Genomic DNA, 15863 nt, shown 5'->3' on the forward strand with positions numbered 1-15863 from the left:
CCTGAAGTTTGTAATGTGATTCTGGCAGCCAGGCGTCCCTCCACAAAGTCTGTTTATGCCTGCAGGTGGAACAGATTTGTGGCATGGTGCACAGCAAAGGCTGTGGATCCACTCTCTGCCCCCCTTTCTGAGATTTTCCTCTTCCTTCTTTCTCTTGTCCAGCAGGGCTCTGCTCTGAGCACTATCAAGGGCTACCTTTCTGCCCTTTCCGCCTTCTTAAGGCTACCTGATCAGCCTTCTTTGTTCCAAGTCCCCGATTTGTTAACAGATTCTTAAAGGGCATCACTCATATGTTCCCTCCTGTTCCTTTCGTGATGCCCCAGTGGGACTTGAACCTGGTTCTAACCTACCTGATGTGCGCTCCTTTCGAGCTGCTTCATAACTGTCCTCTCCGTCTTCTTCACTTAAGACTGCTTTCCTGGTTGCCATCACCTCTGCCAGGAGAGTGAGTGAGCTCCAGGCTCTTTCCTCTAAACCGCCTTCCTTTCTGTCCATCTGGACAAGGTTGTGTTGCGGACGAGACCCTCTTTCCTGCCCAAGGTAGTCACAGCCTTCCACATCGGGCAGTCCATCACCTTGCCCACCTTCTTTCCGCCTCCGCATCCCTCGAAAGAGGAAGAGAAGCTCCACCGTCTGGACCCAAAACTTGCGCTCTCATACTATCTGGATCGCACACGCCAGTTCCGGGTGGATGACCAACTCTTTGTTGGTTACGTGGGTGCTAAGAAGGGACGGGACGTGCACACGCGGACCATCTCTTGGTGGGTCGTGTTGTGCATCCAGGCGTGCTACTCTTTGGCTAAAAAGGAAAATTCCTGTTGGGCTGAGGGCCCATTCCACTCGGGCCACGGCGACTACTACTGCCCTGGGCCGGGGAGTCCCCTTGCAGGACATTTGTCAGGTAGCTACGTGGGCCTCGCTGCACACGTTCGCAAGACACTACTGCCTGGACAGCCAAGTCCGGAGGGATGGCTTCTTTGGCCGTTCCGTCCTCCAGGACTTTCTGGTGTGATTATTGGTTCGCAGACCCACCACTGTGGTTGGTATTGCTGGGGTATCTATTCTAAGATAAGGAATCTATCACTAACGTGGCTTTCAGATGCACAAGTTACTTGTTACTTGTGTAACAATATATCTGTAAGAGACTTTAGTTAGTGATAGATTCCTTACCGACCCACCCATCCTCCCCGTTCTGTGAACCGATATCTAGGGTTAAGGTCATCCCCTTTCAGGGCCCTATTTTCATGGCACCAGTGTTGGTTTTTATCATGGCTCTGCGTTTCTGGCACAGAAAAGCTGTGTATAAGAACTGACGCCAGCGCGCGGAGGCGGCGTCTAAGTACTCAGACGACGTCATCACGGCGCCGACGACTGACGCTGAGCCGCGGACGCCGCCTACCGCCGCGCATGGGTACTGCTACGCAAAAAAATTCCGGATCCAGTCTGACGCCTGGGGATATTCTAAGGTAAGGAATCTATCACTAACTAATGTCTCTTACAGATATATCGTTACACAAGTAGTAACTTGTGCGCCAGTGCCCAGCAACAAATGAACCCATAGCAGGTTACTGTGCACCATGGTGCACATTTGAACGCTTGTGTGTGTGTGTGTGTGTGTGTGTGTGTGTGTTCGTGTGTGTGTGTGTTCGTGTGTTCTATTATCTTTGGCAGGAGCTGAAGCCTTGACCGGGTTATTTTGCATTGGGCAGGCTCCCTTGACTAGCTATAACACAATGCAGTGGTTCTCTTGGCACACTTGTATATAGCTCAAGTTGAGGCCTTCGTAAACCCTTGTGCCTAGGAGTGACGGGGGCAATGACAGCCTCTTGTGCACTGTAGAAGTCTTAAACTTGGAAAACTCCTCTGTGACAGCTGACCTGTTGGCGGATTCTTGTACACAGCAGTGATCGTGTCATCTGTGTCTGACTCCTGTGCAGATTGATGGCTCCTTTGGCAGTTGCTTGCACATAGTGGTGGTGGCTCCCTGCAAAGCTCTGGTTCACTGTGGTAGCTTCCTTTTGGAGTAGTTTGTTCCTACTGGTTGTAGCTCCCTTAGCATTCACGTGTTCACACTGGTGGTGGGTGGCTCATTCATGCTCCGCAGTAGCTCACTTGTCATCTTATTGTGCACAGTGGCCAGTGGTGGTGCTCTTGTGAATGGCATGGCTGAGTCCTTAAAATGCTTCAATGCACAATAGTGGTGGCCTATCTTCCAGGCTCTTGTGCACAATAGTGATGGCTGCCTTACCAGATGTTCATGCACGCCGGTGGCAGAGGACTTAAACTCTTTTGCACATCAAAGATGGGCTCCCCTTTAAGGCTCTTGTGCACATAATTAGCGGTTGCTTTGCCAGGCTCTCGTGCACATCATGGCAGTTTTTAAAATTAGTTTTTTTGCCATGCTGCACAGCAGCTGTGTTGCTGTACAGCCTGGGTACAAAGCTTTGGCAAAGCCAATATCTCTCATAGGCAGAACCTGTTAACTATTCCAACAAGCATTGGCAAAGTCATCTTTGAAATGCCTCTAAGTTTTATGAATACAAGCAGGGAAAACCCACACACATTCTCTAGGCAACTTTGTGACTCATCTTAAACTGGTCCCTCAATGACATTTTTCTTGTACCATCTTCTGTCAACTCCGAATTTCCCCTAGTTTGACTGTTTCCAAGAGGCTCTTGCTCTAGGTTAATAGTACCATTCTTCGTTTGGCTTTGTGAAATGTGGCTCATGGAACTCTTGCATCTCTCACAGAACCATTTTCTAGCGCTACCACATATTTCAGGTCTTCTAGATCAGCACAGTGGGCTAATTCCTCACCTCTCTTAAATACTGGTGACCTGGGGCCAGATGTAGGTCACCAAATACCGATCGGTAACGGCCGATTTCGGCCGTTACCGACCGGTATTTGGTGTCTGAGATGTAGGGGGCCTTAAAATTACCGATTCTGTAAATCCAGATGTAGGTGGCACTGAAAACAGTGCCACAGGCCCTTAAGAATTCGTTATTTACCATCAAATACTATTTGGTAAATAACGAATTCCTGTGTACATGCACATCTGTGCATGTACACCTGTGCCATGTGACACACATACATGCCCTTAGGGCCCTATTTTCATGGCACCAGTGTTGGTTTTTATCATGGCTCTGCGTTTCTGGCACAGAAAAGCTGTGTATAAGAACTGACGCCAGCGCGCGGAGGCGGCGTCTAAGTACTCAGACGACGTCATCACGGCGCCGACGACTGACGCTGAGCCGCGGACGCCGCCTACCGCCGCGCATGGGTACTGCTACGCAAAAAAATTCCGGATCCAGTCTGACGCCTGGGGATATTCTAAGGTAAGGAATCTATCACTAACTAATGTCTCTTACAGATATATCGTTACACAAGTAGTAACTTGTGCGCCAGTGCCCAGCAACAAATGAACCCATAGCAGGTTACTGTGCACCATGGTGCACATTTGAACGCGTGCGTGTGTGTGTGTGTGTGTGTGTGTGTGTGTGTGTGTGTGTGCGTGTGTGTGTGTGTGTGTGTGTGTGTGTGTTCGTGTGTGTGTTCGTGTGTGTGTTCGTGTGTGTGTTTGTGTGTGTGTTTGTGTGTGTGTTTGTGTGTGTGTTCGTGTGTGTGTTCGTGTGTGTGTTCGTGTGTGTGTGTGTGTTCGTGTGTGTGTGTGTGTGTGTGTTCGTGTGTTCTATTATCTTTGGCAGGAGCTGAAGCCTTGACCGGGTTATTTTGCATTGGGCAGGCTCCCTTGACTAGCTATAACACAATGCAGTGGTTCTCTTGGCACACTTGTATATAGCTCAAGTTGAGGCCTTCGTAAACCCTTGTGCCTAGGAGTGACGGGGGCAATGACAGCCTCTTGTGCATGTATGTGTGCCACATGGCACAGGTGTACATGCACAGATGTGCATGTACACAGGAATTCGTTATTTACCATCAAATAGTATTTGATGGTAAATAACGAATTCTTAAGGGCCTGTGGCACTGTTTTCAGTGCCTGAATCAGGGGTGCAACAGGGTGTCAAAGTGACACCCTGTCCCCATTGTTAATTCGGTAATTTTACCGAATCGGTATTTACCGATTCGTAAATTGCCACTGGTTCCTATGGGCCTCAAGGCCCATAGGAATCAATGGCAATTACCGAATTGGTAAATACCGATTCGGTAATTACCGAATTGGTAATTTATTCGGTAAAAATACCTACATAGCATTTACCGATTTGTAAATACTGAATCGGTAAAATTCGGTATTTACGAATCGGTAAATACTATTTACCTACATCTAGCCCCTGGTGAGCCTGAAAAACTAGCATATGTAGTGCAGTCGGGCATATTATAAGACAACATAGTCATCATTATGATTGTGCGTGTATTTTACTTTTCATTGAAGAAGGATGTATGTCTTAAAAATAGTACTCTTTTGGATGTTCTGACATTTGATTCTAATTTGCATACAACTGGAATTAAGGCATACTTACCACAAGCAACTTTTGTCCGCCTCTGAGATAATTTGAAATTGCTTTCTGAACTCTTCTTGATTAATGATGTGGCAGGTGCTATTTAGATGGAAGCCCTCCTAAAAAGCCCTGTTCCTCAGTGGGATTTTTTTTACCGTGCTCATATACAAGAAACTTATAAGCAAATTAAATCTGCCACGTAGGCTTATGTTTTTCGAAGGCAAGTGTTCCTTTTTGTTAGGAATCGCCTCTGCCAAAAGAGTCAGCAAGCTCACATTTGAGTACTACCTTGAAAAAAATGAGTTCTTTTGGAAATCCAGAAAAATGTGGAGGTACGTAGACCGACTTTTAGTGCTTCAAAAGAGACTCCATAACGTGATGGATATTGTTGTGTACTGCTACATTCCCAAGAAAGACACTGGAGATCTCCTGTATTAGCCTAAAGTCTACTCCACTAGAGGTATCGCAGTAACTGTTGCTCTCACAAGGGTCCTCCTTATCAGCAACATTTTGGATACTTCTTCTAATGCTGGGGCACTTTTGGCTGCATAGCGCCATTGCAGGGACTCTTGAGCCATGGTTCATGGGTGCTTGCGTTGCATGCTGGTTCATTTTTGTGCAGGAAGGAACATCTTCCTGCACAAAACAACCATTTGATGCTTTTTCCGCTTCTTTTTTTGCCTCTCGTGTGAGGGCATAGCATTTTGACACATTCCCACATCTACCACTCATGGTAAAATGGGGAATGTTCCAAAATCCATAGGTGCACGCTTGGGAACACCCACACTTGGAACACCTCCTTGGGACAGAGTAATGCAAGGCAGAGACTTGCTTTGTGTTGCGTTAAGGCAAATTTACCAAACACTGCAGGGCCACGCAAGGAGGCCTTGCGTGTGTTTGGTGATCTCATCTAGGTTCTACATTGCCCTTGCGTTACCTTGTGTGGAGCAAGGGTGGCGCCAAACTTTGATAAATATGCCCCAAGGTCTTTTAGACAACATTCATAATGAAAACAAAAATGCAATAGATACCTTTTTAAGAGAAAATATTTAGGTAGTGACGCACTTACAGAAACACTTTTTAACTCCAATTGTGTGTATATGTTCAATACATTTCCCTAATCTAAGTGATTCTGCTTCTGAATTTGCCCAGTACTATACAGTGACCCACTGCACTTTGCTAGTGCTTTGTGCTTATTTCCATGACTTGGTGATGCCTCTCTTCACCAGTCAGTCATAGTGTCATAGCGCCATAGCGATGAATCTATTGTCCACCTTTCACTAGGGAGAGGGAAGAGACCCAGCAGTTAGAACTGGAGGTTTAGCAGACCAGGTCTACCCATTGCCCTATCCACTGCATCATTGCAATAGTCCTCTATTATTGGGCATAGCTAGGCCAAGTCGGAGAAACCAGCCTCCTCCTGTTGGCACCTGAGTTATTCAATCGTGGTGGTAAAGTAAATCAGTGCTAGTCTCTTTAGTAGTAAGGTATGCTCTGTGTAGGAAGTTATACTGCTGCAATTTAACCCCTCCCATGCTCATGACGAGCTGAGCTCGTCATGACTGTTAGAACGCTCACAAGCGGGGCTAATTCCCCTGCTGTGCGAGCGTTCTACACAAACTGGTGTGGCCGTGACGAGCTGAGCTCGTCATGAGCACACGAGCACTGTGGCTCAGGACGAGCTGAGCTTGTCATGAGCATGGGGGCGCTATGCGTGCCCCCTCTCCCCCCAGAACAGCAGGGGAATCAGCCCCGCAGTGAAGGGGTTAAATCCTACATTCCTTCATTCTTTGGCTGGATACTGTAATGCAGTAGTCCATTCTTGGTCTGACAATTCCTGACCCAAGTACACAAAAACATGATGGATGGAATGCTTGAATTAATCTCAGCCACTGGTAATTGCTATAGGGTGCATCCTAGTCCATCATTATTTTGCACAATAGTCCATCTCAGTTCAGACCCAGTCAAATGTAAATCAGTCTTGACCCTGCTCTAATAGGAACAGTACAGCCTGAACTGCCGGACAGGTCCTTCCTCAACCGGAATACAAGCAACCCAAGACCGGTTTTGCCTTTATTGGTGCTCATCAGTTTGGCGCGGTTCTAGGGGCACAGTGTGCATGGGACCAACATCCGGCATACTAGTCTCTTAGGGTGTGGCACTGAAGTATACCAAAAACTAATTATTGGCATTTTTGGATTAATCTACAACACTGGTAATTACACGGGGCTTCATCCTAGTTCATTATTTTGCACACCATGCCAGCTCAGTTTGGACTCAGCCATATTAAAATCATTCTTGATCCTTCTCCAATAGGACCAGTCCAGCCTGAACTGCCAGGTCCTTTCTGAGCCTTAACACAAGCACCCAATACCAGGGTTGCACTTCATAGGACTCATCAGTCAGCTGTAGCTTGGTTCCCGTGGCACTTGGCCCAAGTCACAAGCCCACGTGTCCCTTAATGCGGGTAAGTCAACCTCCAGATCAGATTGAGACAACTTGCGTAACTGTGTGATCGCTTTTCTCTTGCCAAGAGTCATCACGGCATGCAACATGTGATTCCTACTTGGCTCAGTTAACACTGCAGGGCTTTGCATGCACGATTCCAGCAAGCTTGCCATGATACAGGAGTTTCCCCGGGTGGGAAAGTGTTGGATTCCATCAGCTCAGTAGACATTCTCGAGGTACCAGCTCTGCACAAATCACCCACATATTCATACCAAGGTGGGGTCTGCTTGCTTCTGTTGCCAATGGTATTCTGTATAAACCATTCACTCTTCCGACTCGTGCAGTACCTTTATCCACTGTTGGAGTACTGCTTTCATGAGTTTGCTGACAGTTTTTTTTGCCGATAAGTGTGTTGACAATACCTCCTGTTCCCCCCCCACACATACCCCTGTCCTGTCCATTCAATCTCCGGTGGGGGTGTGTCCTTAAACCACTATGCCAGGCAGACTGTTCCATTTACATTCGAAAGGGACCCTTGACCAACAATTCTAAGGATCCAAGCTTTATTCAGCTTAATTTGGATTATTTCCATACATAAGACAGTTCCATTCATTTATACATGTATTGAGATGAAACACACATGTTTGAAAGGAAAACACAATATATTACAAAACTGATTTAGTGCAGTGTCAAACGAAACTCATCATGATATAAAACACAAGACATTACAAAAACATTTATGTTAAAGAGTACATATGCAAATATGAAACCGCTAAACCAGTCCTAGGTTTCAGAATAGACACTCCGCGGACACTAACTCGTACCAGGCTACTGCCTGCTGTGCTGCCTGTGATTTGAGCATATGGGGTCACACAGTATCAAGGTATTGCCTACAAAAGGGAAACACAATTTGGCTCATTCCTCTTAGCAAACCCCATTAAAAGTGCCCCGTGCTCAAAAGTCAACGCGTTTCAAATCCCTAGTCGTTTTAGTATTCTCCTCGGGTCTCGGTAATGATTGCAAGCACTACAAAAAACAAATAAAATAATGTAATCTAATGACTGATCCAACCTTGTATGAAACAGCTTCATATAAAGGGAAATAGATCTACCTTAAAAACAGTGTAGAATGAATCCACTAGTTGTGAAGTATATAAAAAACAAAGGCCCCTCGTCAGATTCTGACTCCTGTCTAGGCCACCGAAGTCTGCTGACTTCATGAACGGAAATTACTTTCCTGCCTTCCAAGTCTTAGTGCAAGCACGATACAGTTCAATAAATGTAGATCCTCTGTTCCTTCCAATTCTAAAATGGCGGATATCAAAAAATTAAGATGTGCTAACTCGGGCATCTAACTGTAATTCATTCTAAATGCAAAGATGCAGTGCGCACATGGCAAAAGACGAGATGTCAAGTTTAAAAACTCCTTGTTACCTTAAAGCTATTTGAAAGTCACTGCTTTCCGTTAGTACTGCTTAGCCGACCTAATTGGAATGGAGTAATCGCTCACTCTGCAAACAATGAAAAGACCAGCTCTAACAACACTTGTATCACCCAGCCTTGAAGTTAAAGTGGCGGTGATTACAAACCTAGTGTGGCGAATTGTTAATTCTCAACAGTGCTAACCGCTCATTACCTTGAAGTTGTTTGCGAAGCCCCAGATTTTGTTAGTGCAGCTTCGCCGCCCTCAGTTGGCACAGATTAGTTGCTCCTCCCTACAAACAATAAGCGGGATGCTGTTATCTCGTTTCTGTCACCCAACCTTACGATTTAGACAGCAGAAAACGCCGGCGCCATATCACTTGCCTGAGTCTAATCACTGGAGCAAGGTTGAGCAGTACTAGTATGCGAAGTGCGAAAAACAAGTGAGAAGTAAAACATGACTCCTCACCCAGAAAGGCTTAGAAGATGGCGACAGCTTATAAAATGGAGTCGCTCAGGCATAGGCCACTAGTCCTGTGAAAAGCCCAAATTAGTATGCAAGATGGCATTCGAGTATGCCAAAGCCAATAGGTAAGCCCTGCTTTAAAGCAAGATATAGTTAGAACATTATCAAGTACTATTTACAGCTAATCCATATTCTGCAGACCTGCATAGCACTATATTAGAGCAAAATATACTGAGATGGTAGTGGGCAATGGTCATAACCGAGCCAAATATCCATAAAAATGGCTTGATCAGTGCAAGGTGGTCCAAATTTGTCGAATGGTGTGGAGAGAGGTTTATTGACCTTTTGAGGGCTTGTTTATCCGAAATCCTTCAGTTTGCTCTCTCTAGCCCAGCAGGGCTTTGCTGTTGCTACTGTGATGGGCTATTTATCGGCTTTGTCGGCGTTCATTTGCTTGCCGGATCAGCCGTCCTTGTTTAAATTGCCCATTGTGTTAAGGTTCATTAAGGGCCTTACTAACAGGTTTCCGCCCACTGCCTTTATTGTGCCTCCATGGGACTTAAATCTTGTCTTGATGAGTTCTCCCTTTGATCCCTTGCACAAGTGTCCCTTGAGACTGTTGTCCTTTAAGACAGTTTTTCTTGTAGACATTACCTCTGCAAGGAGGGTAAGTGAGCTTCAAGGTCTGAGTTCGAAACCCCCTTCTTGACCATTCATGCTGAAAGGATGGTACTCTGGACCAGGGCTGCTTTTCTGCCTAAGGTGGTAACTCCCTTCCATCTGGGGCATTCCATTACCCTTCCTACCTTCTATCCTCCCCCCTCACCCTTCCAAGGAGGAGGAGCGGCTTCACTGTCTGGACCCTAAAAGGGCGGTGAGTTTTTACCTCAATAGGACTAAAGACATTCGTGTGGATGACCAGCTCTTCGTGGGCTTCATTGGTTGCAGGAAATGCAGATCGGTGCACAAGCGCATTCTTTCCAGGTGGATTATGTTGTGTATCAAGATCTGTTACTCTTTGGCTGGTAAGGAACACCTGGTAAGGATCCCCCAGAGGGTGTTAGAGCTCACTCTACCAGAGCAAAATCTTCTACTTCTGCCTTGTCTAGAGGTGTTCCTGTGGAGGACATTTGTAGAGCGGCAACTTGGGCCTCCCTCCACACTTTCGCAAAGCATTACTGCTTAGATTCTGAGGTGAGGAGGGACAGACATTTTGCGCGCTCCGTACTGCAGAACTTTTTGGTATAAAAGGGTGGACACCCTATTCCGGGAGTGGGGACTGCTGTTGAACAAACCCAGAGGCCTGGGCCGGAAGGAGGGAGCAGGGGCAGAGAGGTGATGTGTCGCTGTGTGATAGGGCAAACAGAGACTTCCTGCCAGTCCCCTCCCCATTCTTTTAAAAGAGTCTGCACAGGAAGAGGAGCTCTCTCTGGGATGTGGTCTGCTGAGGACAACTGGTGCTGGAGCCTGGCACCATGGGCAGCTGGAAGGAAGAACCTCCAGACTGGCCCAGGCCCTAACTTGCACCAAAAGGGGAGACCAGGGCAAGTGACCAGATGCCTGGGCCTCTGCGCAAGGAGAAGAGAGGCCCAGGAAGAGAATCAGGAGAAAGGCTGGCACAGGGAGCCAGTGAAGACACCTCCCTGCTGAATTCACCCTCCTTGAGACCAGGAGGGCGAAGGAATGTGCTCCTGGTGGCTGGGGAGCGCCACAAGGAGCAGGAAGAGGCAACAAGCATTTACAATGCAATGGTCTCGGCATTATTAAAGGTAGAGCTATTGGCATTGCTCATGACATTTTTTTTTTTTAATCATAAATAAATGGCATTGTTATTTACATTGCCAATAGCTTAATCGCTTGCATATGCGAGACCTATTGCATTAGCACCCACACACAGAGTAAGTAGTAGAGTAGTAGAGTGAGTAGTTGATAGTGAGTAGGAGAGAGTTATTAGTAAAGAGAGTATTAGAGAGCGAGTAGTAAAAAGTGAAAGAGTGAGTATTAAATAGTGAGAGAGTGAGTAGTAAAGAGTCCGAGAGCCACACACATTTACATGCACAGCCACACCCTTACATATACAAAGTGTATTTTTAGTTTCAGTAGTAAAGAGTGAGTAGTATAGAGTGACTAATTATGAGTGAGTAATGTTGAGTAGTAGAGAGTGTAGCAATGTGTAGTACAGTATTACAGTAAGTACTATACATCAGATGCTATTTAGTAGAGTGAGTAGTAGTGAGCAGTTGATATTGAGTATTACAGTGAGTATAGAGTGTTTTGGAGTTGTATAGTAAGTATTCAAGTGAGTATTGATAATATTTGATAGTGAGTAGTATAGAGTGACTATTTGAGTGAGTATTCGTGAGTAGTAGAGAGTGTAGTAAAGGGTGTGTAGTAGAGTGTGTAATAGAGCGTTATAGTGAGTACTGTAGAGTATTTATTTGTGTACTAAAGTGAGTAGGGAGTATTAGAGTTGTTGAAAAAGTACTTTAGTAGTAGAGTGAGTAGTAGTAAGTAGTTGATATTGACTAGTATAGTGAGTATAGAGTATTAGATATTTGTCGTGTAACTAGTAGAGTGAGTATTGAGAATATTAGAGAGTGAGTAGTAAAGAGTGAGTAGTAGTGTGTAGTAGAATTTTTTTTGTAGAGTATTACAGTCAGTACCTCACAGCATTTTTTCTCATTACTAAATCTATTAGGCAGTATTAGAGAATTGTAGAGTAAGTAGTACAGTATTAGAGTGAGTAGTAGAGAGTGAGTAGTAGAGAGTATTAGTAGAGAGTTATGAGCGGTACTGCCAAGTGAATATAAACAATACGGTTAACCGATGCGACGGAGACTAATGTGTATTAAACAGCCGAATAAAAAAAAAACAAAAGCAAATATAATCAATTTGTTCTAGGGTATTGTTCTTAAAAAGAAACAGCTCACACAGCCCTCACAGTTCTCATTCTTCACACGGCTCTCACAGCTTACACAGCTCTTGCATCTCAAATTTCTTACACAGCTCTCACGCCCACACAGCTCTCACAGCCCCACACAGCTCACAGCCCTCACAGCCCTCACAGCCCACACAGCCCACACAGCCCACACAGCCCACACAGCCCTCACAGCCCACACAGCCCACACAGCCCTCACAGCCCACACAGCCCACACAGCTCTCACAGCCCACACAGCCCTCACAGCCCTCACAGCCCACACAGCTCTCACAGCCCACACAGCTCTTACAGCCCACACAGCTCTTACAGCCCTCACAGCCCTCACAGCCCTCACAGCTCTCACAGCCCACACAGCTCTCACAGCCCACACAGCTCTCACAGCCCACACAGCTCTCACAGTTCCCTTAAGCTTAAAGAAGTTCTACAAGAAAACCGTTCTGAAGTTTTATGCGCAGGGCCCAACTCAACATTTATCCAGTGACTGAATGGAACCATATTTAATCAGGAAAACTGTCCCACGGCCTCCTTGGTTAGGACAGTAAGGGTCTGATTTGACAGGTGATGACGTGTTACAGATATTGTCTTTGTCTCTGTCTCCCGGTTTGGTGGTAATTCCTCAGTCATTGAACTTTGGGCCCATGATGTGGTGTTTGGGAGGCCAGGCTGGAGTGCTTTACCCATGGCTAACCCACCTTCTCGGTCGGTTGTCTGCAGCCCACACTCGGCTACCTGTCCCCATATGAAGCTGATTTCAAGGAGGAGGAGCGCAGAGGTCACAACCTGAGGATATGGCTTAACTGCTAGAGCTGTTGACTTGGACGCTGGGGAAGCGGTTCGAGTCTCGGCGGCGACGTTCATCATCCTGTGATTTTGGGCAAATCGCTTCATCCTTCCCGTACTAAACTTCCAATTAATGTGTCCCTCGGTAATGCAACTGATGCTCGTGTAAAGTGCTCTGATGCCTTCGGGCCAAGTTCGCGCTGTATAAAACGTCCCCAAAATAAAGAAGCTATTTTGTAGCAGTCCGATTCTGAGATGGAAATCTACGATGCGTAGCAGAGTAAAAATTAGAGAGAAGGAGAAATTCCCACAATACTCTTAACAGTAGAATTGCGACATAACATGGCTTTAAGTAGAGTATGACTACAAGTGAACGCTGCGTAGATGGCGCAGATATGGGTGCACGAAAACAAGCAAACAGTCAGGGGGCTTGCTCGCGAGACAGTACTCAGCTGCAGATTGCGCAACATAAAGACAAATATAAAAACCAGAAATACTTAATGGCCGAGCCAGTTGCATGCTTCAATGTCGACAGCCTTAAATAACAGGTACCAAACTTCTAATAAATACTAAAACACAAGGAACTACAATTATGCACGATCATCTCACACCCATCTTCCCGCTCCTCGATAGTGGAACAAGTTAAAATCGTAAAACATTAACGACATCTATACACAAGCACCATACTTGTAACGGAATCCCTTTAACACAACATGCATTGACCACTGTTCCGGGGACAGTGCTTACGCCTCTCCTATCATAAAACCACCTTCGGCTCAGTCTACTTTATCAGTGGACCACTGTAAGTAAATCGCAGACCCCGGGACGAAAATCCTTGTTCTGATGACCGTCAGATCAAAGGTAGAGGACCACACACTTACACGCATACGTTACTGCATCCCAGACCTTATTCTCATTTTACTTAATATCCAAACCGTCCACACGGGCATTGTTTTCTTCCCGCCGACCACTATCCTCTCACCACCACTCGGTGTTTCTCAAGACCCCTTGAACCGGATGCCAGCTTCCAGTTACCGCCAGACAGGCATGTAGTTTGTTGTGAGAATTACAGTACCACCAGACACTATTATGAACACTAACGCACACAGGCATCGAAGGGCCCTTGTACAGCACAACTAAGGAAGGTCCTTCATAACTAGGTGGATTTCCGGTTCCCAGATACATAGCAGATTCCGAATGCACGCTCGGTCTACATTTATTACAAGCTCAAAAGCTAAAAGTCTGTTAATCTTTGGTAAAGACATCTACGGCCCGTAAGACTGCTCACTCGCAGACCCCTGGTTTACTTCCCCAAACACACACTTTCATGCCATGGCACCCTGCCGTATAAATAATGCTGCAGAGCCCCCCCATGCACAGAAACCATCAACACGAGAGGGGACGGAAGGAGGGGGCAAGGGGGTGACAGACATAAGACCACAAGCACAATGAGGAACGGCTCACCTTCACTGCGAAGCCTCAAGCTTCCGATATTTTTCGCACCATAAAAAAGGTATTCAGGAAACACCATGCCTCCTAAGATAGCGATGAACATAAACAGTGCAGCCTTGATTACTGGGTCTGGTCTAAAATGATTCCTTTGTTTAGGTGTAAAACGCTGAGTACCATATTTTTAAGTTATTATTTCAATTGGTTTTTTGGTGCTTTGTAGGTGCTTTGAAGGAAGCGAAAACGCCGAAGAAAGCACTGGTCAACTTTAAGACATGAAAGCATCCAGCAGTGCACATTGGACTGAACACCCCTCATGTCTGGAGCATGGCACGGATATCTTGTATAATCACCTAACCTATTGCTCACCAGACAGTGCGACCGTCCAGTGCAACACATTAGACTGAACAGCTCACATTCTCCTGCTGAAACAAAGATTAAAGACGCCCATAGAGATGTCAGTTCAAGGCCTGGACTGTCCTACTACAGGGCAAAGGGCGCGTTACCCACCCGGTATGCACCCAGCAGGAGACCGACTGGAACACTGTGACCAAACTACAAATTGTGATAGTTTGACTCTGACTCGTATCTGAGGGTGAAACCTCGGACTCGGGTACTTCACCCAAACTCCAGCGCTCCGAGGCTCTAGAGATTGGTGTGGCTGGGGGGAGCCACACCAATCGAGAGACTCGGAGCGCTGGAGGCACTAATGTTTTTAACACGATCACCAAGGCCCTCGTTTTCAGTGACCCGGAAAATGCGCCCGCACAACGCCGCATTTCCAATAACTGGGATGCCATTAACTTACTACAAATTGTGACAGTTTGACTCTGACTCGTATCTGAGGGTGAAACCTCGGACTCGGGTACTTCACCCAAACTCCAGCGCTCCGAGGCTCTAGAGATTGGTGTGGCTGGGGGGAGTCACACCAATCGAGAGACTCGGAGCGCTGGAGGCACTAATGTTTTTAACACGATCACCGAGGCCCCCGTTTTGAGTGACCCGGAAAATGCGCCCGCAAAACGCCGCATTTCCAATAACTGGGATGCCATTAACTTAGAGGTTGGAAACAAATCCTGCCCTTTATGAGCTGAACCATGAGGGTCTGTTAAAAAAATGTGGAATTAACGGAAGAACCCGTAATTCGAGGTCCGACTCCTATTTCCCTCCAGACTTTCACACAGAGATTTCAGTGTGAAAGTAAAGTGAGCTGCAGTGTTGCAAAGCATCTCCTCATTCCGAAGGCGCTGGTGACTGTTGTGACGGCCCATGGGGATTAAGCCGCCGCCTTTAGTGTCCCAGAGTAATGCACGGTCCAGCCAAAGAGGAACAACGAGGAACGGCTCACCTTCACTGCGAAGGAAACAAAATGGCGGCCTCAAGCTTCTGATATTTTTCGGATTGGGGGCGTGGTTTTGCTGTTTTGAGTGACGGACAACGTCACTGTCTAAAGAACAGCAAAACTTACGCCCCCAAATCCGAAAAAGACGGGGTTAAATCAGAGTGATGCATCTCTCCTCCAATGGCTGGCCTCTGTTTAGGAAGCCAGCCAATGGAGGAGAGACGAAAAGAGAGGCGGGATAAAGCAGCCACTCTAAACAACAATAATTCTCCTGACTTCCGGTCTTGGCCTAAGGCCAAGCCCTACGGTCCCTCGACCTAAAAATGGCTCAGATCTGTACCCTGGGGGCTGAGATATGCCCCTCAGAAGGTAGGCCACCTTTGACCTCTGAGGAGATCAACGACGAAGCGCCTGGGGCACCACCTCCGGTCTTTAATGTGCCCCCGGGTCAGGTCCTGGGGGCTGCCCCCAACACGAAGCATAGACCGGGAGTGCCGTCGTGCCCCCCCGTGAAGTGGCCAAACCGGAGTGCCAGGAGTCCACCCTGGCCCCAGTGATGAC

This window comes from Lissotriton helveticus, chromosome 2_1, assembly GCF_964261635.1.
Source record: "Lissotriton helveticus chromosome 2_1, aLisHel1.1, whole genome shotgun sequence".
NCBI lineage: Eukaryota > Metazoa > Chordata > Amphibia > Caudata > Salamandridae > Lissotriton > Lissotriton helveticus.